The sequence below is a fragment of the Schistocerca gregaria genome, chromosome 4, assembly GCF_023897955.1.
Source record: "Schistocerca gregaria isolate iqSchGreg1 chromosome 4, iqSchGreg1.2, whole genome shotgun sequence".
NCBI classification, from domain to species: Eukaryota; Metazoa; Arthropoda; class Insecta; order Orthoptera; family Acrididae; genus Schistocerca; species Schistocerca gregaria.
In genome coordinates this window covers 252,513,869-252,541,805 of record NC_064923.1, presented here as the reverse complement: position 1 = coordinate 252,541,805, position 27,937 = coordinate 252,513,869, and the positions used below count along the sequence as shown (strand labels likewise).

Sequence of the window (27,937 nt, the reverse complement as noted above, 5' to 3'; positions counted from 1 at the left end):
AAAGATGGACCCGACCACGGACGTCGGGAGTGAAGCTGCGCATCATGCAGCCTACTGCGCACAGTTTCAGTCATAACACGACGTCCTGTGGCTGCACGAAAAGCATTATTCAACATGGTGACGTTGTTGTGAGGGTTCCTCCGAGCCATAATCCGTAGATAGCGGTCATCCACTGCAGTAGTAGCCCTTGAGCGGCCTGAGCGAGGCATGTCATCGACAGTTCCTGTCTCTCTCTATCTCCTCCATGTCCAAACATCATCGCTTTGGTTTCTCTCTGAGACGGCTGGACACGTCCCTTGTTGAAAGCCCTTCTTGGTATAAAGTAACAATGCGGACGCGATCGAACCGCTGAATTGACAGTCTAGGCATGGTTGAACTACAGACAACACGAGCCGCGAACCTCCTTCCTAATGGAATGATTGGATCTGATCGGCCGTCGCACCCCCTCAGTCTAACAGGCGCTGCTCATGCACGATTGTTCATATCTTTGGGCGGGTTTAGTGACTTCTCGGAAGAATCACGATTGCTGACGCGCTGCAGTGTTAAAAGTTGCCAAAGGGACAGTGTCTGTGACACAATATCTACAGTCAACGTTTATCTTCAGGAGTTCTGGGAACCGGGGTGATGCTAAACTTTTTTCGATGTGTGCAAAACTAATATATCAGCTGCCGATACTGCCATTTTCGTATCGATATATCGGTGTGCGATTGTCGTAGTTAAATACCGATAATGTTCTGTGTATGTTTCGATAGAGCTATTTTATATCGACAGCCATTTGCAACCGCGGCACCATGCAGCGCGGTACAAATGAGCCCAACAACATGCCGAGTGGATCGCTGAGGATTGGCATCACGTTTTCTACACCGATGAGTGTCGCTTATTCCTTCAACCAGACAATCGTCGGAGACATGTTACGAGGCAACCCGGTCAGGCTGAACGCCTTAGACACATTGTCCAGCGACTGCAGTAAGGTGAATGTTCCCTAATGTTTTGGGGTGGCATATGTGGAGCCGACGTACGCCACTGGTAGTCATGGAAGGCCCCGTAACGGCTGTACGACACGAGAATGCCATCCTCCGACCGATAGGGGAACCATATCTGCAGCATATTGGCGAGGTACTCGTCTTCACGGACGACAATTCGTGCCCATATCTTATGAATGACTTCTTTCAGCATATCGACTTCGCTCGACTAGAGTGGCCAGCATGTTCTCCAGACATGAACCCTATCGAACATGCCTGGGATAGACTGGAAAGGGCTGTTTATAGACGACGTGACCCACCAACCACTCTGAGGGATTTACGCCGTATCGCCGTTGAGGAGTGGAGCAATCTGGACCAACAGCGCCTTAATGAACTTATAGATAGTATGCCACAACGCATACAGGTATGTATCAATGCAAGAGGCCGTGCTGCTGGGTATTAGAGATACCGATGTGTACAGCAACGTGGATTACCACCTCTGAAGTTTTAGTTGTATGGTGGTATAACATGCAACGTGTGGTTTTCATGAGCAATAAAAAGGGTAGAAATGATGTTTATGTTGATCTCTATTCCAATTTTCTGTACAGGTTCCGAAATTCTCGGAACCGATGTGATGCAAACGTTTTTTTATGCGTGTATTACAGTTTGGTTACATAGGTGTAATACCTAAAAAATATTCATGTGTAGAAACCGAAGGTGGAATGTCGAAATGGATCTATAAATGCTAATGTCGAATTCACTGAAGCAGGTCGCATACAAAATCGTCGTTCCCCTGATTCTTGCTTACTGCTCGTCTGGAGCCTTACCAAGTCGCGTTAATCGAAAAGTGCGAAAGTGGTTGGAGAGTCGAAAAAGAGCTACTTGTTTCATATAGTCACAAAAATTCTCGACAGCTTTCTAGTGGCAGCACGTACAGAGCAGATGTTGTGCCTCACTCTAAGGCTCTTCCTGCGTGCATCCCAAGGCCAATCAAGACAAAATTACTTCTTATTCACATCTCGCATAGTAACTGTATGATTATTAAATTGGTCCTAAACGGAGGTTTACCGACAGTTGTTATACCCGTGCTCCATCTGCGAATGCTTCAGCTGTTGATTTGGTTCCGGGTCTCGGTGTGCCCCTGTGGATTAGCCCGTATTCTCTGGCTTTAGACGCTAGAGGCACTAGCGAACGTCAATGATCCAGTAACTGCCCTCTCAGAATCAGATTTCATCACCCACTAGCAGCCACGTTTTCTTACGTCACAGAATTGATCATTTGTAAGAGCCAGTGTTTCGAAATGTAACCAGGAATAAATTCGACAGTCCTCTTTAGCCGCGATTCTTGGCTTTATCCTGCTTAAATTGCGGTATACGGAACTGATGATTTTTGCTCACCGTGGATCCGGCATTTGTTGCTGTTGTCGCATGCTCTTCCTGACGCCTTACCGTCACGTTAAAGAAATTCCACACATTCCGCTTACGAATCGTGAAAACTTTTTACGTTCGTTCGATCCAGCTATGTGTAACAATTGCTTATGATTTACTCCCATTGTTTTTTCTTCGCTATGCTTTTCTCATTATTTCTCTGTTCCTTTGTGAAGGTTGATATGAAGGGTCATACACGTCTCAATTTTTCCCTTCTCTTAAAACCCATAACGTTCTTAATTTTTGCTCTGAAGTCTTCTTCAGAAAATTTCATTAATTCCGGTTTTTTAGATTAATTGGTCCACTTACTATTCTCTTTTTTGTTGAAGCTTAAAAATATTTGTTTAGTTTTTCTGACTTCAATTCTTCTTTTTTTTGTCAATCCAAAATGGCACTTTTTCCAAACTGTGTCTAGAAGTTTTTTAAGTTTCCTATAGAGTTGTTGCTTGCTCTTTTGTTAGTATGTATCTTCCTTTTGCATATTTTCCGCCTAGAAAGTTTCGAATCTTTTTCCAACCTTTTCTGTACTAAAGTAATGCATTCCGCAGCACAGAGTGGATAATGTTCGCGTTTATGGAGACTACTTTTGTAATGAAGATACCCGTGGAGAGTTCGTACATAGTTTTAATTATTTGGGATCTGATATCAGTCCACTGATTCCAATAGTTTATCTAATGTAATTGAATTTTTTGATACTTACAAAACCTGCGTAAATTTTGTACTTGGTGCTTTCGTATTGTAATTGTTTATACATAAATTCTCGGACGCGAAAAGTGCGAAGGAATAAGGCTTTCTCTTAAATGGCTGTCGGGAATCCTCAGTCAGGATGGTCGATGTGTCAAACTAACCATGACAGTTTATCTAGTACACGGATTCGAGTGCACCCTCCCTCAACTCCCTTACACTGTAGTTAGCGTCCTATTTGTTACACAATACGAGCAAAACAAAAGCTTTCGCAATACTCTGATCTAATAGCTGTCGCTCGGAACACATCGACTGTGGACGCACCGTCGTTGTTAGTGCTTGTTCACTATGTGATCAACAGGCTCTTCGATTTGTGACAATCACTTGCTCCCGCCCAAACGGGGCACGGCATTCCGTTACGTGACTATCGCCCGCGTTGGAAAGTCTCTTTCGCCGCCTCATTGCGCTAACATCCATTGTTTCCTATTTGTGAGTGTTTGACAAGCTTCGATGAGTATCAGCGGATGCAATTTTTCCGCATGGAGAAATCTGTTGTACGCCATGCGTCACACAAATCTCCATTTCGTATAATTGTTTGTCAGATTCTGCCGTACTGCGAAATGACGCAAAAAAGAAGAAAAAATTAACACAGCGGTGACAAGAAGATCCGTGTTGTGTGTTAGTGTAACATGATATGACTATTGTACCACTTATTTCCGCAACAAATTACTTGTTTTCGTAGACATGACTACATTGGGTTTTTGAAAGTGGAGTCAAATTCAGAAAATATACGTTGCAGTCCATGTGTGTGATCCTTCCTGAATATTTCCCATCTAACTTATTGCAGTTTTAGTCCAGATGATGTGCGAATTTTCATGTTGGAAGCCTTCGCTGGTAATGTTGCCTTTGCACCCGCGTCACTGCAGAAGAGTGTTAATGATCCCTGTTTCCGTTTCTTATTAAAGTGCGTGTTGTATTTATGTGAAAATGTGATACGTTTCTGTACAGGTCCTGAGGAGAGAAATTGGATTACCAAATAAATATTATAGAGTGCTATATTGTATAAACAATGACGTACTGCTGTTCGTATCTTCGCAAGGAATAAGGATGCCCGAAAGGCAAAAAATGGTTCAAATGGTTCGGAGCACTATGGGACTTAACATCTGTGATCATCAGTCCCCTATAACTTAGAACTACTGAAACCTAACTAACCTACGGCCATCACACACATCCATGCCCGAGGCAGGATTCGAACCTGCGACCGTAGCGGTCACGCGGTTCCGCACTGAAGCGCCTAGAACCGCACGGCCACACCGGCCGGCCACGAAAGGCAATTGCGCTGGTTAATGTCTCTCTGGTACCTACAGAATGTTGGCTTGATATATGTTTTTTCATTTTTTTTTCTTTTTACTTTTGGACGAAATGTTATTTGCAGTGGTTAAGACAATTGAGGCACGCTGTACATACAGCATATAACTTGCGCAAGTGCAAATATTTTTATATGTGGTACCCTGATATGTACACACATCAGTATATCAGATGTTTTATCTCTGAATCGGACAGTCTTTTCTCAAACACGTCACAAACTGTTCTACCTTATGTTTTCTGCACAGTCATAACTGCACCACTAAGTGGACTATGCCTGCTGCCCAGGAGCAAAAATGCAGTAATGGCTTACCCTTGCCATTGTCCGTGGAGGTACTAACATACTACTCCTAATAGCTACAATTATTGATCCGCAAATGACTTAAATACTGATATAATGTTTTCCAGTCACCGTCCTCATTCACCAATAGAAATATCTGCACTTATACCTTATATTACACCTTATGTTCCACGTGGAAGTAGGGGTACAGACTTGTGTATAACTCCTACTGTAACTCTGGCTCTCTAAGTATACTCTTAATTTACTGTGGTGCAGTACAGTAGTTCGAACATGGAATCCCCCGCTGCCACCTAGGTAAGGTCATAATGCATGTATAATTACTTTATTACTTAAAAAGACAGCTGTCAGTAACAGCCTTCAGACAAAAATTCATTCTTGAAGTACATAACCAAAAAAGATGAGTAAAGCTGAACATACATTATACATAAAGCTATGGTTCACTCCCCCATAATTTGTTACTGTTGTACTTCTGGTAACTATTTAAATTTAGCGTTTTCTCCTTTAGGACATGTACACTACTGGCCATTAAACTTGCTACACCAAGAAGAAATGCAGATGATAACGGGTATTCATTGGACAAATATATTATACTAGAACTGACATGTGATTACATTTTCACGCAGTTTGGGTGCATAGATCCTGAGAAATCACTACCCAGAACAGCCACCTCTGGCCGTAATAACGGCCTTGATATGCCTGGGCATTGAGTCAAACAGCTTGGATGGCGCGTACAGGTACAGCTGCCCATGCAGCTTCAACACGATACCACAGTTCATCAGGAGTAGTGACGGGCGTATTGTGACGAGCCATTTGCTCAGCCACCATTGACCAGACATTTTCAGTTGGTGAGAGTTCTGGAGAATGTGCTAGCCAGGGCAGGAGTCAAATATTTTTTGTATCCAGAAAGGCCCGTACAGGACCTGTAACATGCGGTCGTGCATTAACCTGCTGAAATGTAGGGTTTCGCAGGGATCGCATGAAGGGTAGAGCCACGGGTCGTAACACATCTGAAATGTAACGTCCACTGTTCAAAGTGCCGTCAGTGCGAACAAGAGGTGACCCAGACGCGTAACCAATGGCACCCCGTACCATCACGCCGGTTGATAGGCCAGTATGGCGATGACGAATACACGCTTCCAATGTGCGTTCACCGCGATGTCGCCAAACACAGATGCGACCATCATGAGGCTATAAACAGAAACTGTATTTAGCCGAAAATATGACGTTTTGCCATTGGTGCACCCAGGTTCGTTGTTGAGTACACCATCGCTATGATGCAGCGTCAATGGTAACCGCAGCCATGGTCTCCGAGCTGATAGTCCATGCTGCTGCAAACGTCGTCGTAATGTTCGATCAGATGTTTGTTGTCTTGCAAACGTCCCCTTCTGTTGACTCAGGGATCGAGACGTGGCTGCACGATCCGTTACAGCCATGTGGATAAGATGCCTGTCATCTCGACTGCTAGTGATACGAGGCCGTTGGGATCCAGCATGGCGTCCCGTATTACCCTCCTGAACCCACCGATTGCATATTCTGCTAACAGTCATTGGATCTCGACAACGCGAGCAGCAATGTCGCGATACGATAAACCGCAATCACGATAGGCTACAATCCGACCTTTATCAAAGTCGTAAACGTAATGGTACGCAATTCTCCTTCTTACACGAGGTATCACAACAACATTTTAGCCGGCCGCGGTGGTCTCGCAGTTCTAGGCGCGCAGTTCGGAACCGTGCGACTGCTACGGTCGCAGGTTCAAATCCTGCCTCGGGCATGGATGTGTGTGATGTCCTTAGGTTAGTTAGGTTTAAGTAGTTCTAAGTTCTAGGGGACTAATGACCACAGCAGTTGAGTCCCATAGTGCTCAGAGCCATTTGAACCATTTGAACAACGTTTCACCAGGTAACGTCGGTCAACTGTTATTTATGTATGAGAAATCGGTTGGAAACTTTCCTCGTGTCAGCACGGTTTAGGTGTCACCACCGGCGCCAACCTTGTGTGAATGCTCTGAAAAGCTAATCACTTCCATATCAGAGCATCTTCTTACTGTCGGTTAAATTTCGCGTCTGTAGCATGTCATCTTCGTGGTGTAGCAATTTTAAAGGCCAGTAGTCTATTTAAATTTAGCGTTTTCTCCTTTCGGGTACATAGCTATAGGTCTCACTCATGAAAATCCTTCTGATAAGTTCGCTGTTTATACTGTTTTAATGTGAATCTAATTTGAGTGAAACACAGCAAGCGTGGAAATAAAGAGACGGCTGACAATTGAGTTAGCGTTGATTGTCGCAATTTGTTGTTGCATTCAGCTCTTTCACCATTGAAATATAATTACGGAGCTGTATTGCCTGAATAGCCTGCTATGCCCTACATCGATAAATTGCTCCCGACATTAACTGCTAGTAAAGGTATCCTGCAATTCATTATGCTGCAGCTGTACGTACATTAACAATAAATATTATCAAAATACGGTAAATTCTTTATTCCACAATATTATGAACTTTATTTTGATCTAGAAATATGGCTCTGAGCACTATGGGACTCAACTGCGGTGGTCATTAGTCCCCTAGAACTTAGAACTACTTAAACCTAACTAACCTAAGAACATCACACACATCCATGCCCGAGGCAGGATTCGAACCTGCGACCGTAGCAGTCGCACGGTTCCGGACTGCGCGCCTAGAACCGCGAGACCACCGCGGCCGGCAATCTAGAACACTTTTTTTATAATATTACTTGAAAATACGGCTCTTAATAATTTATAAACATGCATACAACATGTGAACACTTTTTTTATAATATTACTTGAAAATACAACTCTTCGGTTGCACAGGTAAAAAATTTTCAACTTTACCTAGGTTTCAACTGCTCTAAGGCAGCCTCCATCAGAAGTAAAAAATTTTTACATTACCTATAACAGAGTTTTGGAATAATATAAAAATTATTAAATTAAACATATGTAATAAAATTACATTATAGCTAACTCCTACGGTACAGTAGATAAAGAAAGCATACTTACAGAGAGTAAATAGTTATGAAATGGTTTAGAGCAACAGTGCTCACGTTACAGATAAAAATATATTTGTACATTATAAAATTTTCTTAGGAATGCACAACTTGATAAAGAGACTGTAAGCAGCATCAGACTGAGAGGCACGCGCGCCGTCGATGTTAGCAAGTCGGCACCTTGTATCGCGCCATCTCGTATTGAATGCTTGTAATTCACAGTGACAACAGCTGTCAGAAGCATTGGAACAGGAGTGCACGTAATGTGCTGATTACATTATGTCAGATAGTATGTAACAGCACGAAAGTTGAACAAAATATTATACTGTAAAACAGGGAGAGGGAGAACAATATTTAAGGCTACAGTACGGGAAGCATAATAGCAATATTCCGTTATAGCAATATTTTTTTTTCAAATAAAGTCTGTCGATCTGGGGTTATAAAATGCTATTGCTTATAATTTCGTACTACTATTTTTTTTATTGCTGCCAAAACTATTTTTAAATTTCCATCGACAATCACATTTAGAACGTTTAGCTTGTACTTTAATGGTGTGTATGTTGAATTCAAGCAATGCTGCGAGTTTCACACACATCCGGACCACATATTTATTAATTACCTGCACTGTAATATCGCGGTCTTGGCTTATACAGAGCAGAGAAATAGCACGAAAACAAATTTTGACATCGCTGGTATATTAATTCAACAAATTCGAACTTTAAACATGATATACAATCTTGCTCTGGGCGAATGAAGGAATTCCGACGTTTCTATTACAAACTGACAATTTGTAATAGCGCGAACGTGCAGAGAGTCCATTGAGATTGCAAAACACTGCAACAATTTTAATAGAAACGATGAAGACATTAAGCTGGATAAGATATGGATGTCAACATTGGAGCAACTGAGAAAGCTGGCAATATCAGAGATCATAGCACAGCCGACGTCACTTGATTGACAGCGGCGCCCTCTGGATGGCTTATATATATGGAGCTCTCGTTGCAGTTCGCCGATTGTCCTCTGGGGATGCCTTCCGTTGTCGAAAGCGAAACGTCAGGGGAGAGTCTTATATATGGACCACGGCATCTCAGCCCGGAAGTGATGACAAGACCTGCCATGAAAGCTTTCATTCTATGATCAAACTGGCAGTTATTTTCCTCGTTCTTGTCTGTATGGCTTTTTCGCTGTTTCCTCGCTGCAAGAAGACCTGCGCCTTTAGAGGTGGCCCAGTTGTTAACACAATGGACGTGTATTCTCGACGAACAGAATTCTTGTACCCACCCAACCATCCAAATTTTTACTTTCGATTGTTACCTTAAATCACTCCACCTAAATGCAGGGATAGTTCCTGCAACAAGATCACTGCCGTTCTCTATCATCTCCCTAGTACAATGGTACCTGATGTGACATCACCAACGTCACGATGTAGAAGAGGCTTGACGAACGCTTTGCTGTTCATTTTACAGTGTATGGTATAACAAAATCAATGAGCTTTGATGCCTCTTTGCATTAACTATCGTTTGACTTTTAAGAATTTACCGTCTGAGTAATTGGATTCTGCTGTAAGAGGTTTGACTTAGTAGACTTATGTTCGAGGTCTGACAAGTATTGTAATGTACACGCAAAGTACTTTACGGTGAGGAACGTCAGCAATAAATTGGTAAACCAACAGCTGATTCATATTGCAGCTTGTGAAATTGATTTCATTTCTTCGTTTTCTTTTATTTATCCTTTCATTTCTTTTCTTTGCTTCTAAACTTGTTATTCGTTGTTTGTTCTTGTTACCTTTTTAGTTACTTCAATTTTCTTTCGCTTGCTCTCCCCTAACTGTGTACCCGTGTCTTGCCCCATTCTGTGTCGGTATCCCTTCGTTTTTCTTTTGGCACAAATAAAATGCAAAACGTCAGCCTAGATGCCAGTAATCACTAAAGTAAGGCTTTCTTCCCCGGGAGAAGTCAACTAGCATCAAACATAGGCCTTAATCTGAAGAAGAAATTCCTGAGAATGTACGTTTAGGGCACAGTGTTGTATGGTAGTGAAACATGGACTGTGGGAAAACCGGAACCGAAGAGAATCGAAACATTTGAGATGTGGTGCTCCAAAGGAATGTTGAAAATTAGGTGGACTGATAAAGTAAGGAATGAGGTTTTCCGCAGAATCGGCGAGGAAAGGAACATGTAGAAAACACTGAGAAAAAGAATGGGCAGGATGATAGCACATCTGTTAAGACATGATGGAGTAACTGTTATGGAAGTAGAGAAAGCTGTAGAGGATAAAAGCTGTAGAGGAAGACAGAGATTGGAACACACTCAACAAGTAATTGATGACGTAGGCTGCAATTGCTACTCTGCGGTGAAAAGGTTGGCACAGGAAAGAAATTCGTAGCGGACCACATCGATGCATATGTAGAGTAGTAGATGTAGATACTTGGTGTTGTACATAAACAACACCTTTTCTTAGTGCACTGTATTTTATTCTTACAGACAGGTTTCGCCTTTTTTCACGTTAAGGCATCATCAGTGGGATCTTTAATGATACAGTTATGATACAAAAATGGTTCAAATGGCTCTGAGCACTATGGGACTCAACTGCTGTGGTCATCAGTCCCCTAGAACTTAGAACTACTTAAACCGAACTAACCTAAGGACATCACACACATCCATGCCCGAGGCAGGATTCGAACCTGCGACCGTAGCAGTCGCACGGTTCCGGACTGCGCGCCTAGAACCGCGAGACCACCGCGGCCGGCAGTTATGATACACTTTTGTTTGATGCGTATTATTCGTAGATCTCTGCCCCTCCCCCACCCCACACCCCCTCTGACTCTCTCTCTCTCTCATATATATATATATATATATATATATATATATATATATATATATATATATATATATATATATAGGGTGAGTCACCTAACGTTACCCGTTACCGCTGGATATATTTCGTAAACCACATCAAATACTGACGAACCGATTCCACAGACCGGACGTGAAGAGAGGGGCTAGTGTAATTGTTTTATACAAACCCTACAAAAATGCACGGAAGTATGTTTTTTAACACAAACTTACGTTTTTTTCAATGGAACCACATTAGTTTTGTTACCACATCTGAACATATAAACAAATACGTAATCAGTGCCGTTTGTTGCATTGTAAAATGTTAATTACATCCGGAGATATTGTAACCTAACGTTGACGCTTGAAACCTCCTACGTTCAGTTGCGTGTTGTAACAAACACGGGCCACGGTCGGCGAGCAGCATCTGCAGGGACATGTTTACGATGACGACCGTGTTTACGAGTGTGGCTGTAGTGCACTGTTGTGGTTTGGTCCAGCTGTCGCAGTGTCCGCATGTAGCACTTGCTGCTATTGTTATTCTGCATTCGTCTCCGCACGCAGACCAACTGTAGTACACCGTGTTACCAGACGTCTGCGATAGTGTAGTGTTGTAGGAACTGTGACCATGGTGTAATCGAACTATGAAAAGGCGGAGATGATACTCATCTCTGGCGAGTGTCGACGAAATCCAGCTGAAGCCTGCAGGGTGTATGCAGAACGGTACCCGGACAGAGAGCATCCAACGCGCCGCACATTGCAAAACATCTACCGCCAACTGTATGCAACAGGTATGGTCGTAGCACGCAAACGGGTCCGTAACAGGCCCGTCACAGGAGAAGCGGGTGCAGTTGGTGTGTTAGCTGCTGTTACCATGAACCCACACATGAGTACACAGGACATTGCGAGAGCCGGTGGACAGTCAAAGTAGTGTCATGCGCTTACTGCATCGTCACCGCTTTCACCCGTTTCATGTGTCGCTACGTCAGCAATTACATGGTGATGACTTTAATCATCGAGTGCAATTCAAAAATGGGTCTGAGCGCTATGGGACTTAACATCTGTGGTCATCAGTCCCCTAGAACTTAGAACTACTTAAACCTAACTAACCTAAGGACATCACACGCATCCATGCCCGAGGCAGGATGCGAACCTGCGACTGTAGCGGTCACGCGGTTACGAGTGCAATTCTGTCAGTGGGCATTAACAGTGAATGCGTAGCAGTTCTACCTGTTTACCGATGAAGCGGGTTTCACAAACCACGGGGCAGTGAATCTACGGAACATGCATTACTGGTCCGTGGACAATCCTCGCTGGCTCAGACAGGTAGAGCGACAGCGACCGTGGACTGTAAATGTATGGTGCGGAATCATTGGCGACCACCTCATTGGTCCTTACTTCATTGCAGGGGCCCAAACAGCTGCAACATACATCGCGTTTCTACAGAATGATCTGCCAACGTTGCTCGAAAATGTCCCACTGGAAATGCTTCGACGTATGCGACGACCTGCACATTCCGCGATTAACACTAGGCTGACCCTTGACAGGATGTTCGACGAGCTTTTCAAAGGACGTGGAGGACGCATAAATTGGCCAGCCCGTTCTCCTGATCTTACACCTCTGGACTTCTTTCTGTGGGGTACGTTAAAGGAGAATGTGTACAGTGATGTGCCTACAACCCCAGAGGATATGAAACAACGTATTGTGGCAGCCTGCGGTGACATTACACCAGATGTACTGCGGCGTGTACGACATTCATTACGCCAGAGATTGCAATTGTGTGCAGCAAATGATGGCCACCACATTGAACATCTATTGGACTGACATGTCTGGACACACTCTATTCCACTCCGTAATTGAAAACGGAAACCACGTGTGTACGTGTAACTCACCACTCATGGTAATGTACATGTGCGTCAGTGAAAAAGACCAATAAAAAGGTGTTAGCATGTGGACGTAATGTGCTGTTCCAGTCTCTTCTGTACCTAAGGTCCATCACCGTTCCCTTTGGATCCCTACGTAATTCGGTACACACGATCGAACAGCGGAGGAGTGGTACTTAAGCGTCAACTTTAGGTTACAATATCTCCGGATGTAATTAACATTTTACAATGCAACAAACGCCACTGATTAATTATTTGTTTATATGCTCAGATGTGCTAACAAAACTAACGGGGTTCCATTTAAAAAATCGTAGGTTTGTGTTAAAAAACATACTTCCGTGCATTCTTTTATGGTTTGTATTAACCAATTACACTAGCCCCTCTCCTCACGTTCGGTCTGTGGAATCTATTCGTCAGTATTTGATGTGGTTTACGAAATACATCCAGCGGTAATGTTAGGTGACTCACCCAAAACTGGTTTGATGCAGCTCTCCATGCTACTCTATCCTGTACAAGCCTCTTCATCTCCCAGTACCTACCGCAACCTACATCCTTCTGAATCTGCTTAGTGTATTCATCTCTTGGTCTCCCTCTACTATTTTTACCCTCCACGCTGCCCTCCAATACTAAATTTGTGATCCCTTGATGCCTCAGGTCCTACCAACCGATCCCTTCTTCTAGTCAAGTTGTGCCATAAACTCCTCTTCTCCCCAATCCTATTCAATACTTCCTCATTAGTTATGTGATCTACCCATCTATTCTTCAGCATTCGTCTGTAATAAAATGAAAAGTGGGAAGAAAAATGTTCGAAACATAAAAACATGCTTATGTTTCGTAAATGGAGCGGCAGTGCGACCTCTAGCATCATGTGACCACATGAGAGGATATGCAGATGCCAACTAAAAACGGAAAGAACTGCCAGTAATTACTTATTTATATAAAAATTGAGAACTGAACTGTTTTATAATCTACGAATAATACATATAAAAAGTGTATCATAACCGTACCATTATAGATCCCCCTAACGATGCCTTAAAGTGGAAAAAGGGCGAAACGCGTCTGGGAAAATAAAATGCAGTGCAGCAAGAGAAGGCGTTTTTTGTTTACGGAACAAATATTTCTGTGCTTGTTGCGAAGGATGGCCACGCAAACAAACTCGTTGGATGTAGATACATCTGATGACGAGGCTAGCATCCCCAACATCGAACATGATATAATAAAATGAAGACTATTTAATTACAGTGTGAAGCAACTTCTTTTTTCCTAATTAATCAGGGAGAGAGTGTTGGTGGACGGCAGGCTGGGCACCGTATGCAACCTGATAGAGGACGCCCCAGTGCTGCCAACATGCGCGGCATGCCAGGTGGAGGCCGGTGCACGCATGCGGCTGCAAACCGCCACCGCCGGGAATGTTAAGCTATCGATTCAGCGCAGCCGCGCTAGGCGGGGGCCGGCGGCGGCGGGGGCTGCGAATATTTCATAGCCTAAGCCTCAATTCCGGGGGCAGCATCACAGTGACACAGGGTCCGCGCCGCACCGCACCTCATATTAACTCTTAAAGTAGACATCATGGCTAGCCGCGGAAAAAAAAATCTTAAAAAGATATCTGCTGCTACCTATTCTACCAAAAACTTTTCATGGTGCTGCCACTGAAAAGACGTCTGAAAAGAACTTTAACTTATTTTTAATTCGTGGGGCGTATACTACATAAATGAAAACTTTCATGTGGATCTTCTGTGCAGTAACATAATTTAGTTTATATGTCTCGCAAAACTGTAAGGTGTCAGGCAAGTCCAACACCTTCCATGAAAACCCTGACATAATAAGCAAATCTAGTAGTATGTCACATAGCTCCGAATAAATCATGACATTAAATTAACCGAAGTAATACGAGTAACGAGTGAGCAAATGGAATACCACAGACTAACACAAGAATACCTAAATGCATGTCGTACCTTCCCACCGTGAGGCAGACGCAGTTCCGAGGGGAGAAACGAGGACAGAAGCCGAGAGCAGAACCGTGTTAAGCTAGAAGGCCCTACGATAAGGGAAGGTCTGGATACCTACGGCGCCAGCTAACCAGTAGGGCCACACAACCCGCACGTTTTAGCGTGAGACTTTTTCGCGTCTCAGGTACGTCAACGACCACCGCCCAGCCCATGTTAAAAGCTAGAGCCCTCCAGAAAAACAGTATAGATCTTACGATAACACAAAAAGGGCCACTACCACCCGCAAGTTTTAGCGTGAGACTTTTTCGCGTCACAGGTACGTCAAGGACCACCCCCCAGCCCATGTTAAAAGCTAGAGCCCTCCAGAAGAACAGTATAGATCTTACGATAAAGCTAAAAGGACCACACCAGCTGCAGGTTTTAGCGTGAGACTTTTTAACGTCTCTGTTACGTTGCATAATTTAAAAACATTGCCCCACCACAAAAAGTATAACGTTTCTCATTGGATGGACAGAATCTTAGTAGGCGGCGCTTAAGGTTAACATTGAGACCCTGATTGGTCAGATGAAAACACAGCCAGATAGTTTTTTTAAACCAACTTCGGTAAATTGTAGTAACGAGAAGTTAGAGGAGAGTTGGTTCCGAGACGGCGAGCTGGACGGCTGGTGCGCCGGCCGCTGTCGCCCTGACGCTGCCTAAACACCGACAAGGTAATGAACGCACGCGATGCCGCATTTTTGAGCGCAGAAGGCTTCACTCAGAACTGCAGAAGACTCATCTGTTACACCCCTTTTTTGCGTAATACTAGTGTCGATCGTTAATTAAAAATCATGGTGATCACATTTGCCACTTGAAGAACAGATCTGAAACGCGATGGTTTTTATTTTATATAGTTATTGAGAAGCCACATCGGCCACTGTAATTTACGACAAGTTAGATAAGTAATTAAAGATAATTGAGGGTCACTGTAGACCATTTTGATAGTTTTCTCTTTTGTGAAACTTAAATTAAACCTAGATTATAGATGTGATATGGCATAGGTCAGCCTTCGATCGATTGTAGAACTTGGAAACCCATTCAGGGAATATTTGTTCACATTTTTGTTGAACGCAGTTGGTTTTTACCATCCTGTATTAAAACATTTCCTTTTATCAATAGTGCAATTTATAAACGATGTTTTGTGAGTAGAATAAAATTTCCAATGGTAAACTTAACTGCTTTTTCGACGTTATTTTACCAGCTAACTAAAAATAAGAAAGCCTTGAACCCTTTCCACTAAATTTAGTTAGTATTAAGATTCTTTTACAGGGAGTGCAGTGGAGCTGACGCTGAGATCATCATCTCACTGAACTCTTCTGAATTCTACATGTCATGTGTGGTCTGGCGTCTCCTTACCAGCAACAGGTCCCAGGTTCAAACTGGTTAATTCCCTAAAAAACACGCTCAGAGCGTCGTTGCGCGAAAGTGGTAGGGAGACACGATATAGAACAAACAGACACCACCATGAATGTTTAGAAAACTTCTGGTCGAATGTTTAAGTACTACAGCGCCGTCGAATGTTTAAGTACTACAGCGCCTCCAGTTTCACTTCGTCACCAATATGAGCTCTTTTGCCACCTGGAACCTACTGAGTGGTCCAAATGCGCAACAATAAGTTACTGCTGCATTAGTATGTATACAGGATGATCCTCGTAGTTCACCGACAATATTTCGAAGATTGTTCAGGGACATTTTCTTAATATTGACGCGTATCCGTAGACGAGATCCTTAACGTTCGCCTGTGCGTTGGCACCTGCCTCGGAGGTAAGCCTGGTAGAATCCTGGTGATGGTAGAAATTTTCACCGCCGGTGGTGGCATTAACCTTCTGATCACCAGACTCTGCTTCTGTGTCTGGATTAAACTCCGAACTTCTTCGCAGCCGCTCGTGGAGTGAAAGCATGTGATATTGTCGATTGAGGTGCGTGCATCGAACGTTAGGTGTGTTCGCTGCTATTCGAGAGAAGTAGGCCATGCGTCTCCGGGTTTCCATTCTTTCCCATCTCTCATCGGCATACACTAAGACACTATATACAAACACCCATTAAAGTTACCTACAATCAACAAACACACATAAAGTTCAATAATCCTCAGTCAACCTATATTATAAGCGATTTTTAGGTTTTTGTAAACTAAGCAATCAAAGTAAATCTTTTTCACCTTTTTTATTGATTGTTGGACCGCATTATCTGATCTCTTTTAAGAAATTTAGCCACTATCGAGCCTGCCCCGCTCCGTCCGAGAAGTTACTTAAAGTTGCCCTGTCCAAAATGAAGTGGGTGCATGACAGAAGAAGTCCTCCAGTCTGAAAATCTAATCTGAAATTATAAAAAAAAGTTCCGAGTCTGTAGGATATTGTGCACGAAGTAGCATCACACTTACTTAAAAATTTTAACGAAATAATAAAATGATGGACGTATGGAAAAAGGTGTTTTGTTGTGTGTTTTCGGTCACTTTTTTGCAATAAATAATGAATAAATTAATATTAAAAATAATTCTCCTATTTCTTGCGTACATACCCGAGGAGTTATTCAGTCAAATTTGAGAAAGATATCTTTATTAGTACACCAGAAAATAACAGTATCTCAAGCTGACAGAATGGATTGCGCACTAATAAAGCTATCTTACTTTAATTTGTTTGAATTACTCCTCGGGCATGTCCGCAAGGAGTAGTAGACTGTTTTTTATTTTAATGTATTCATTATTTATTGCAAATAACCTGACGAAAAACAGGTGACAAAACATCTTTGTTCCAAACGTCCGTCATTTTTATTACGTTGTCAAATTTAAAAAAAAACTGTGCTATCACTCAGTTCTCAGTATTCTATAAATTAAGAAAAGTGTTCTTTTTTTATTTCAAATAAGATTTGCAGACTGCAGGACTTAAGTCATGGACACGCCTCATTTTGGACAGAGCAACTTGGGGGGGGGGGGGGGGGGGGCGGAGGGGGGGGGGGCTTAATGCTGATTGAATTTCTTAACAAAAATCATAAAATGTTATCTCAGAATCAATTATCCGAAAATCAATATATAATGTGCAAAAAGATTTTCCAAGGAAAAAGTGGTAAAAATCGCTTATATTATAGGCTGACTGGGGAGAATCGACCCTTAACACACAACTCTTAATCTTCCCAAAAATGCAGTTATGTCCCATACGACTTTAGTTTTAATGTAAGCGACCCGTCGTTTCCAGTGTCTTATTACAGAGCAATTGCATTCTTTTCAGTTCTTACCCCTTTTGTCTTCGTATTTGTGTTAAGCTGAAAATATCTGCACAGCAGTGCACAGATCGACGATACGTGTTGTGTGTCTTGTCTGGAAACAAAATTCTTGTAATCAGTCATACTGTAGGAATGCCTGCTTCACTCTTCGACATCAAGCGTGCATTAAGTTAGGCATACTTTTCTCTAAGGTTCGTTTTTCCGGCAGTGTTAGTTATATGACAACAGCGATACTTAAGAGTATCGATAGATTTACTAATTAAGACTTGACCGAAATACAACTTGTTCACTTAAGTTTTAGCGGTTGCAAGTTGCATGCTTTTTCACTGTTGTAAAGGTGTTTCCACGTAAACTGAGGTAATTATGCTAACAAATCGAAGAAATCCTAATTATGTTGAATGTCTCTTTATAAAAAAATTATTATTATTAGTTTTACTGATAGCTTCTACTTGGGATTTTGCACCGGCAATTGCTTTGCTTGGATCGTCTGAAACGTTGTTCGAGAAGCTGCAGCTACTGAAGACAATGAATCGAAACAGAAGTTAAGCTGACTGCATGATTTCCAAGAACCAGATTCTACCGAAGTTCTCTTCAAAAATCGTAACACCCTGTTTCATACTTCTTTACTTCTGTGACATGAAATATGACAAAACATTTACTGATCTCTGGTTGTAAAAGATAGCCCCTTTAAATCTAAAATGTATTTTTTTTTCTTTTTCCCTTTTGGCGTACTTTTGATAATGAATAACACTCCGGAAACTGCTCTCTGGAAACTGCCGCCGCTGCCTCTGCTGCTGCTATTGAAATCTACTAAAAAGGCGCGTCTCATTTACTGGGCGGCAAAATACAGGCGAACTCTGTGTGCAATGAGTCCACAAAATGTTTCTGCGTTTTAAATTGAAATTGTGAAACTTTGCCTAATGAATGACACAGACTGGAATATGAATGGTGACGTGCTCATTACTTTAGTACTGATTTCTTTAAAAGGTGTTTGGCAAATTTTAAAATATCGCTTAAACAAATGTGCTCTTCATTATAATCAAGAACTGCAAAGAAATGACAAACTCTGAAAATACTAAGATTTTTGTTCAGTGGTGGCATGTTCAAAGAGTTGTTACGAAACGTATCTTTCCTGAACTGTCGCTAATGTTATATAACTAAGAAGTCGGGGACCTTTCTGTATCAGATACTAAATTGTTATAATGGTTTCAGGCAGCAGCTTGCGCGCAATTAAAGGAAAGAAAATTACTTGTTACCTTATTATGAAGTCTTCAGCAAATCAATCAAAAGCAAAGATATCAAAAACTATATTATAAAATCTGTTTCCTCGATAAAGATAAATTTTCATCATTCTCGCCATGCCGCTTTCTCGGTCGTGGCTCACTTCACGATTGCATTGTCTCTGCGATCAGCCTCCGTGAGGAGCGGCCAATGCAGAGATATTAGTATAGACGCACTGTCACAGATGGCATTGCGCACTGTCTGAGAAACAAAGCAACCCCGACAGTCGTCTGTGTGTCCAAGTTATAAGAGAAGCCAACAGTAAATAAATATCGACACACATTTCAACGTTTGTAAGCGTGGGCTTCCACGGCCGTTGTTATAGTCAATAAAATTCTTCGGTGTTTGTGACACCATTGTTAATATGTAAAATTCTCCGATGTTGCAAATGGCCTTGTTCAAGGTGTTTTTCTAACTATTAGAAAAACGCTCTAAGGGAGGTCATTTATGACAATGTCAGAAACGTCGGAGAATTTTACACGTTAATAATGCAGCCACATTACCCGAAGCGTTGATTGACCACAATTAAGTCACTATTCCGTGAGGAGTCACAAAGAACACAGGTTCCTTATATGAAAATACTCCCAAAATATCCCTGAACAACCTCCGAAATTTACCGGTGGAATTCTGCTTTTGCCCGTATTTAAGACGTAGCACGCACTCAGAAAGACAGAAGGTGGATGTCAGCACTCATAGATCGTAAGCTTGATCTTTGGCTGAACGTAGCGTATTGAGCGCTCATCGGTGGAAAGAAAACCACCATTTTTCTAAATCATTCTCTGCATTCTCCTAAAACCGTAGCAGCTCATGGCCAAAGGGAGGATATACACATCCAAGAATAATAATCAGGTATGCAGCTATTTCTTTGACTGTTTTCTGTTGTTTTTGTCGTGTCGCTCGGTGTTTCGAAGTCACATTGATGTAGCGGGAAATGGACAGTTTGCACTTCGCCTGTATCCCCTCTGTGACACTCATACAGCTGCTGAAGCAAGGTAACCCGAAAGAGTAAATACATCCTATGGTGAACGGTTGCCATTTTTTCACCGTCACAACACAAAAATATGGTCATATATCATTAAATCTTCTCAGAAAACGTCTCCATTGTGTGATGGCCATCTGCTACAGATTTCTAACATCAGACAAACCAAAATACGATGTTTCCTGTGGCCTACATCGGAATATTAATACGAGGGGCTTCAAAAAGTCAGTTACACGATACTTTTTTAGCATACCAAGTACCTTTTATTGATTATTGCCCTACACTTTTAAGTGACACTGGTACATGACATTATTGTTCAAAATAGTCATCAAGACGCTGTAAACGACGGTCGATGCGTTCTACCAATCAACTCCTTGACGATGAAAATCCGACATTTGATCACGGAGCTATTCAAGGACCACTGCGTGAATGTCCCCATCACTGGAAAACCTCTTTCCCCCCAGATGTTCTTTTGGCTTACCGAAGAGATGGAAATGGCATGATGCAAGATCACGCTCTTCCTTATTTCCTGATCAGCCTCATGTACGACAGTGTGGGTTCCTGATCAGCCTCACATACAAGAGTGTGGGTTCCTGATCAGCCTCACATACAACAGTGTGGGTTCCTCATCAGCCTCACGTATGACAGTGTGGGTTCCTGATCAACCTCACATACGAAAGAGTGGGTTCCTGATCAGCCTCCGGCCGCAGTGGCCGAGCGGTTCTAGGCGCTATAGTCTGGAACGGCGCGTCCGCTACGGTCGCAGGTCCAAATCCTGCCTCAGGCATGGATATGTGTGTTATCCTTAGATTAGTTAGGTTTAAGTAGTTCTAAGTTCTAGGGGACTGATAACCTCAGCAGTTAAGTCCCATAGTGCTCAGAACCATTTGAACCATTTTTGATAAGCCTCACGTACGACAGTGGGGGTTACCGCTGGACTCGTAATTGCGTTTGTCCATATACCGCTAGAATTCCATCGTCAGTCTGTGTGTGATTTAGGCGTTTTGCTCACGAGAATCGTACTGTCCTGCGTGCTTCAATTTTGGAGTACGTTTCCAGTTTCTGCGTCATTTCACTCTCACGCCTGTTATCCACACTGTAGAGAACTCTGTCTGCAGGAAACCCAGAACATGTGCTCTCTTCCAACAACTCGTCACTCTTGTAGCACAGTGGAACGACATGTCTAACTTACTTCGTGCAGTCATTAGGCATTTCTTCGTTATGTGTGTACTGCAACAGATGCTAATTTTATATGGCTGAATTAATGGTATTTTATTTTTTATGCTGATTCTTACATAGTATTAAGCAAGTGGCTAATTCCTTTTTTTCTCTTCTACACCAGAAACGATCGTCTCTCCACCAACTTCTGCGATCACTCCCGAACAAGAGCTACATCCACAGTGCAGCAAAATAATGTAAGTAATTATTAGTTTATCCAATATTATCAAAATTCTTTTTAGCAGTTATTGTTCGTATTTTTTTGAAAATTTTATCCATGAATAAGTACTCCTTCAAGTGACATTATTTTGACCACACACTGTACGAATTAAGTGGAGTTTACAGTGAACACAGTAACTGAACCATCTGCAAAACGTTCAGACCCTCATTTGTTTCCGCAGTATCAGGAGAGATAATGTCTGCAGGTCTTGCAGTGAATATGACGAGTGAGATGGTCCCACAGATATTCAGCTGAGGTGAAAGCCAAGAATTTTTATAGCAGCGAAGTATTCTGCTCTCAGTCGACCTGTTTTAGACATTTGCAAACACTACTGTCCGTGTGATAAGGCAACATCTAACATTCTTGGCGAAAGAAAGTCGTAAAGTACTGGCTATCGAAATCTTCCAGATTATATTCGAAGTTAGTTGCGTCAGAGAATATTTCCGCTCAAGTTAATGCCATGAAAACATTCACCAGAGGTCTCCAACAGTCGTATTGTTCCATCTGTGTCGAACAAGGTTGTTACTTCTAGTCTCTGCATAAATTTCGTATTTAATGTATCACAGACTGTTAATTTTGCATTTTCACAGCTTTCAAATGCTCCCTCAGGTAACGCAACTGTGACATTTGCACTTGCTTGCCATTCGTCGACAGTAGCTTGTAGAATGAAACAAATGACTCCAATTGCTGCTGTTCTCCTGGAGTGTAGTTGTTTCTAGTAAAAAAGTTTCGGGGTTTTCTTTTTAACGCAATTCGTGAATATACTGGTTCCAGTGCTGTTTTGTTTTCAATACAGCTTTCGTCCATTATGGCATAATGAAACATTGCTGCCAACGATACTAAATTCAAAAAATTCATAAATACTTTAAATACCTCACATATCGCGTCTTTCTCATCCTGAATTAAAGAGCCAACTGAGCCCTAAAGGCACTTGCTGTGAGCTTAGTGGCCCTCTCTAATATTTGAGTGCCTTACCATTTGTTTCCTTAACGCAAATTCGTTAAGGAAAAAATATTTTTCGATAATTTCATTCACTTAATTTCAATATAAAGTTCGCTTTACGTTGGTTTTACTGATTTGACTGCTGTTGTACATAAACCAGGTTTTGTACAAGAAACTGATGAAATCAAAAAAAATTAATTATATTGTGTTATGAACTCTAATTATTCTTTACAGTTCCCAAAACTTATGAAAACAAGATTAATCTTAATTCTCATCAAATGGCTGAAATACGAGGTTATGAAAAATGTTAGAAAATGACGATACATTTTTAAATAATACAAATTTTTAAATACGTAATAGTAAAAACTTTGAGGTTCGCCGATGACATTGTAATTCTGTCAGAGACGGCAAAGGACTTGGAAGAGCAGTTGAACGGAATGGACAGTGTCTTGAAAGGAGGATATAAGATGAACATCAACAAAAGCAAAACGAGGATAATGGAATGTAGTCAAATTAAATCGGGTGATGCTGAGGGAATTAGATTAGGAAATGAGACACTTAAAGTAGTAAAGGAGTTTTGCTATTTAGGAAGTAAAATAACTGATGATGGTCGAAGTAGAGAGGATATAAAATGCAGACTGGCAATGGCAAGGAAAGCGTTTCTGAAGAAGAGAAATTTGTTAACATCGAATATAGATGTATGTATCAGGAAGTCGTTTCTGAAAGTATTTGTTTGGAGTGTAGCCATGTATGGAAGTGAAACATGGACGATAACTAGTTTGGACAAGAAGAGAATAGAAGCTTTCGAAATGTGGTGCTACAGAAGAATACTGAAGATAAGGTGGATAGATCACGTAACTAATGAGGAGGTATTGAATAGGATTGGGGAGAAGAGAAGTTTGTGGCACAAGTTGACTAGAAGAAGGGATCGGTTGGTAGGACATGTTTTGAGGCATCAAGGGCTCACAAATTTAGCGTTGGAGGGCAGCGTGGAGGGTAAAAATCGTAGAGGGAGACCGAGAGATGAGTACACTAAGCAGATTCAGAAGGATGTAGGTTGCAGTAGGTACTGGGAGATGAAGCAGCTTGCACAGGATAGAGTAGCATGGAGAGCTGCATCAAACCAGTCTCAGGACTGAAGACAACAACAACAACAACATAGTAAGTAAATGCTAACAGAAGAGGTGACAATTGTTATTAAATGGTGGTTCTTAAGTCATCTAAATTAAGAGGGAATGTTATGTATGTGATTTGAATTACATGTAAAAAGCTGGTATGAAATGAAAGTATTGTGCACAGAACAATGATTACTGAAATATTTAAGTGAAACGTTCTTTTACTTTCATTTTGGTGGCAGATCTGTGTCTAAAAAACGAAAGTAACAGAGTACAGGATAGGCCTAACATTCATGCGGCACAGCCACGTTTTTTCAAATTTCAAGACATTAATTGTTCTGTTACAGTCATTACGATGAGAAATTCTGTCTAGTGCCTTTAACACTGGCAGTTCCCTGTTTTCACCTGAGATTGTTAATACAACAACAGCAGAAGTACTTAGAAGGAAAACTCATGGTTATCAGAATTGTGCATTGTTATTATGCAGCGTATACTTTTACTTCTTAGTACTTATTCCAAGAGCCTTCCAAACTTCAAAGACCTTCAAATAATATGGGCCTCGTGAATTTTACTGCCGTGAATTACTATTGCAACTTGCTTCAGAGCGTTCAGGAACGTAGTCAGTGCTGCGCTTTAGATTTACTAAAGGCGTTATAACATTTTAAGTACGTAGAGTACTTAAGAAAGTGTCCAATTAACATGAGCTCTAAAATGCATGCCTTAAGAGCTATGGACACTGAGATGTGTTCCAGAGTAGCTGAGTAAGTGCTCGTAGCACCTCAGGTATGTATTTTAGAGCTCATGTACGTTAGGCTTTTCTTCTTTTTTTTTTGTCCATACTACCACCTTCCAAAGTTTCCTACCCTAGAATCTTGGCAACAACAGTGCCGGTATATGTATACCCCTGTCAGAGCTATCAGAATGATTTACGCTTGTAACTTTCGACTCGTTCGTTTGCAGATCAGGGGCTCTTGCCTCAAATTGATACATTTATCCCTCTCCATCAAGCCTGAAACTTTGTAAAATCATCACGGAATCCTCCTGTTTATACATACATATATAGGCACCGCGCCTACAAATGCGACGCCTTGTAGGGTCGTTTAATAACGTTCCCCGACACGGGTTCCAATCTCATTTTGTTCCTCAAGACACCTACGCGCCGCCTCGAAATTTGTCGGTGTAATTATGAAACACCCTGTGTATACCCCGACGACGATGGCATCGTCAAGTATAGTAACCGTCTGTGTCAGAAGGCCAGAATCGTTCCACACTGGTGTAGGATCTTGCTACTGAACTAACGTTTACTCTTGCCCACCGAATTCTCCCGATCAGAACCGGATGGAACATGTCTGGGACTTAATCGCATTCAAGAGGACGACGGTTCAATCCCGCGTCCGGCCATCCTGATTTAGGTTTTCCGTGATTTCTCTAAAATCTGTCCAGGCAAATGCCGGGATGGTTCCTTTGAAAGAGCACGGCCGAGTTCCTTCCCCGTCCTTCCCAAATCCGAAGAGACCGATGACCTCGCTATTTGGTCTCTTCCTGTAAACAACACAACACAACACAACACAACTCCCGACTTCGTCAATCGCTATTGCGACTTAATCGGGCGCCAGCACCGCGCACACAGTCATAATTTACGGGACTCGTGTTTAGATATTGGTTGGCTCAGACCTCGAAAGCTATCAAGCTAGTTATCGGATCTATGCCACCCAGAATCACTGCTGTATTGCTTCCCATTTGTGGATCAACATTCTGTTAAGCAGGTGATAATTCCGTTTCGTTTCCTCAGTGTGTATGTGTGTGTGTGTGTGTGTGTGTGTGTGTGTGTGTGTTTGTGTTTGTATAGGGGTACATGAAGGTTTTAACGCTACTGATGTTCCCAGACAGTGTTCAAAGAGCCATGTGATGAATATTGTTTTAACATTTCATTTGTTTGTGTGTGTTTGTGTGTGTGTGTGTCATCAGTCTTCTGACTGGCTTGATGCGGCCCGCCACGGATTCCGCTCCTGGGCCAACCTCGTCATCTAAGAGTAGGACTTGCAACGTACATCCTCAGGCATTTGCTGGATGTATTCCAATCTCTGTCTTCCTCTACAGTTTTTGCCCTCTACACCTCCCTCTAGTACCATGGAAGTCATTCCCTTATGGCTTAACAAATGGTTCAAATGGATCTGAGCTCTATGGGACTTAACATCTATGGTCATCAATCCCCTAGAACTTAGAACTACTTAAACCTAACTAACCTAAGGACATCACACAACATCCAGTCATCATGAGGCAGAGAAAATCACTGACCTCGCCGGGAATCGAACCCGGGAACCCGGACGCGGGAAACGAGAACGCTACCGCACGACCACGAGCTGCGGACTATGGCTTAACAGATGTCCTATTATTCCTGTTCCTTCTCCATGTCAGTTTTTTCCCCATATTCCTTTCCTCTCCGATTCTGCACAGAACCTCCTCATTCCTTACCTTATCAGTCCACCTAATCTGCAACATTCGCCTGTAGCACCACATCTCCAATGCTTTGATTCGCTTCTGTTCCGGTTTTCCCACAGTCCATGTTTCACTATCATACAATGTGGTGCTCCAGACGTACATTCTCAGAAATTTCTTCCTCAAATTATGGACTATGTTTGATACTAGAACACTTCCCTTGACCAGAAATGCCCTTTTTGCCAGTGCTAGCCTGCTTTTGATGTCCTCCTTGCTCCGTCCGTCATTGGCTATTTTACTGCCTAGGTATCAGAAACCCTCAACTTCATCACCTTTATGACCATCAATTGTGATGTTAAGTTTCTCGCTGTTCTCGTTTCTGCTACTTCTCATTGCTTTCGTCTTTCTTCGATTAACTCTCAATCCATATTCTGTGTTCATTAGATCGTTTACTCCATCCAGCATATCATGCAATTCTTCTTCACTTTCATTCAGGATAGTAATGTCATCAGCGAATCGTATCATTGATAACCTTTCACCTTGAATTTTCATTCCACTCCTGAACCTTTCTTTTATTTCCATCATTGCTTCTTCGATGTACAGATTGAACAGTATGGGGGAACGACTACATCCCTGTCTTACACCCATTTTAATCCGAGAGCTTCGTTCTTGGTCATCCACTCTTATTATTCCCTATTGGCTCTTGTACATATTGTATATTACCCGGCACTCCCTACAGCTTACCTCTATTTTTCTCAGAATTTCGAACATCTTGCAACATTTTACAGTGTCAAAAGCTTTTTCCAGATCGACAAATCCAATGAATGTGACTCGATTATTTTTTTGTCTTCTTTCCATTACCAACCGCAATATCAGAATGGATTCTCTGGTGCCTTTACCTTTTCTAAAGCCGAACTGATGGTTATTGAGCACATCCTCAATTTTCTTTTCCGTCCTTCTGCATATTATCCTTGTTAGCAACTTGGATGCATGAGCTGTTAAGCGATAATTCTCGCACTTGTCAGCTCACGCAGTCTTCAGAATTGTGTGGATGACATTTTTCCTAATGTCATATGGTATGTTATCAAACTCATACATTCTACGCACCAACGTGAAGAGGTGTTTTGTTGCCACTTCAATGATTTCAGAAATTCTGATGGAAAGTTATCTACCCCTTTGGCCTTATTTGATCTTAAGTCCTCCAAAGCTCTCTTATTTTCTGGTTCTAATGCTGGATCCCGACTCTTTCCACCTATCTGCCATCTTCTCTGCATTAAGCAGTGGAATTCTCGTTGCAGTCTTTACGCTACGAGCCTTCCTTTTAATGTCAACGAAAACTGTTTTCACTTTCCTATGCTCGCATCTCGTGGTCGTGCGGTAGCGTTCTCGCTTACCACGCCCGGGTTCCCTGGTTCGATTCCCGGCGGGGTCAGGGACTTCTCTGCCTCGTGATGGCTGGGTGTTGTGTGCTGTCCTTAGGTTAGTTAGGTTTAAGTAGTTCTAAGTTCTAGGGGACTGATGACCATAGATGTTAAGTCCCATAGTGCTCAGAGCCATTTGAACCATTTGACTTTCCTATATGCTGAGCCAGTCCTTCCGACAATCATTTCTTTTTCGGTTTCTTTACATTTTTCATTCAGTCATTCCGTCTTAGTTTCCCTGAACTTCCTACTTATTTCATTCGTCAGCGACTTGTATTTCTGTATTCCTGAATTTCCCTTAACATTTTTGCACTTCCTACTTTCATCGATCAACTCAAGTATTTCTTCTGTTACCCATGGTTTCTTTGCAGTTACCTTCTTTGTACTTATATTTTTCTTTCCAACTTCTATGACTTCCCCTTTTAGAGATGTCAATTCCTCTTCAACTGTACTGACTACTGAGATATTCCTTACTGCTGTACCAATAGCCTTAGAGAACTTAAAGTGAGTTTCGACATCCCTTAGTACTTCCGTATCCCACTTCATCGCGTACTGATTCTTCCTGACTAAGCTCTTGAACTTCAGCCTACTCTTCATATGTACTGCATTGAGATCTGAGTCTATATCTGCTCCTGGGTATGCCTTACAATCCAGTA

The 27,937-nt window shown here is 42.1% G+C and overlaps 1 protein-coding gene across 5 annotated transcripts in view; it reads left to right on the top strand.

The window, feature by feature from the left end:
* The window catches only part of LOC126266947 (protein tincar), a 531,342-nt gene that overhangs the window by 245,458 nt on the left and 257,947 nt on the right, over positions 1-27,937 (top strand). For 4 of the 5 annotated variants that reach the window (XM_049971658.1, XM_049971655.1, XM_049971657.1 and 1 more), the window contains exon 2: positions 21,269-21,341. The gene's annotated coding sequence lies outside the window, so the exon portion shown is untranslated. Of the gene's footprint in view, positions 1-21,263; positions 21,342-27,937 lie in introns of all 5 variants that reach the window. The other variant, XM_049971659.1, reaches the window with a different exon arrangement.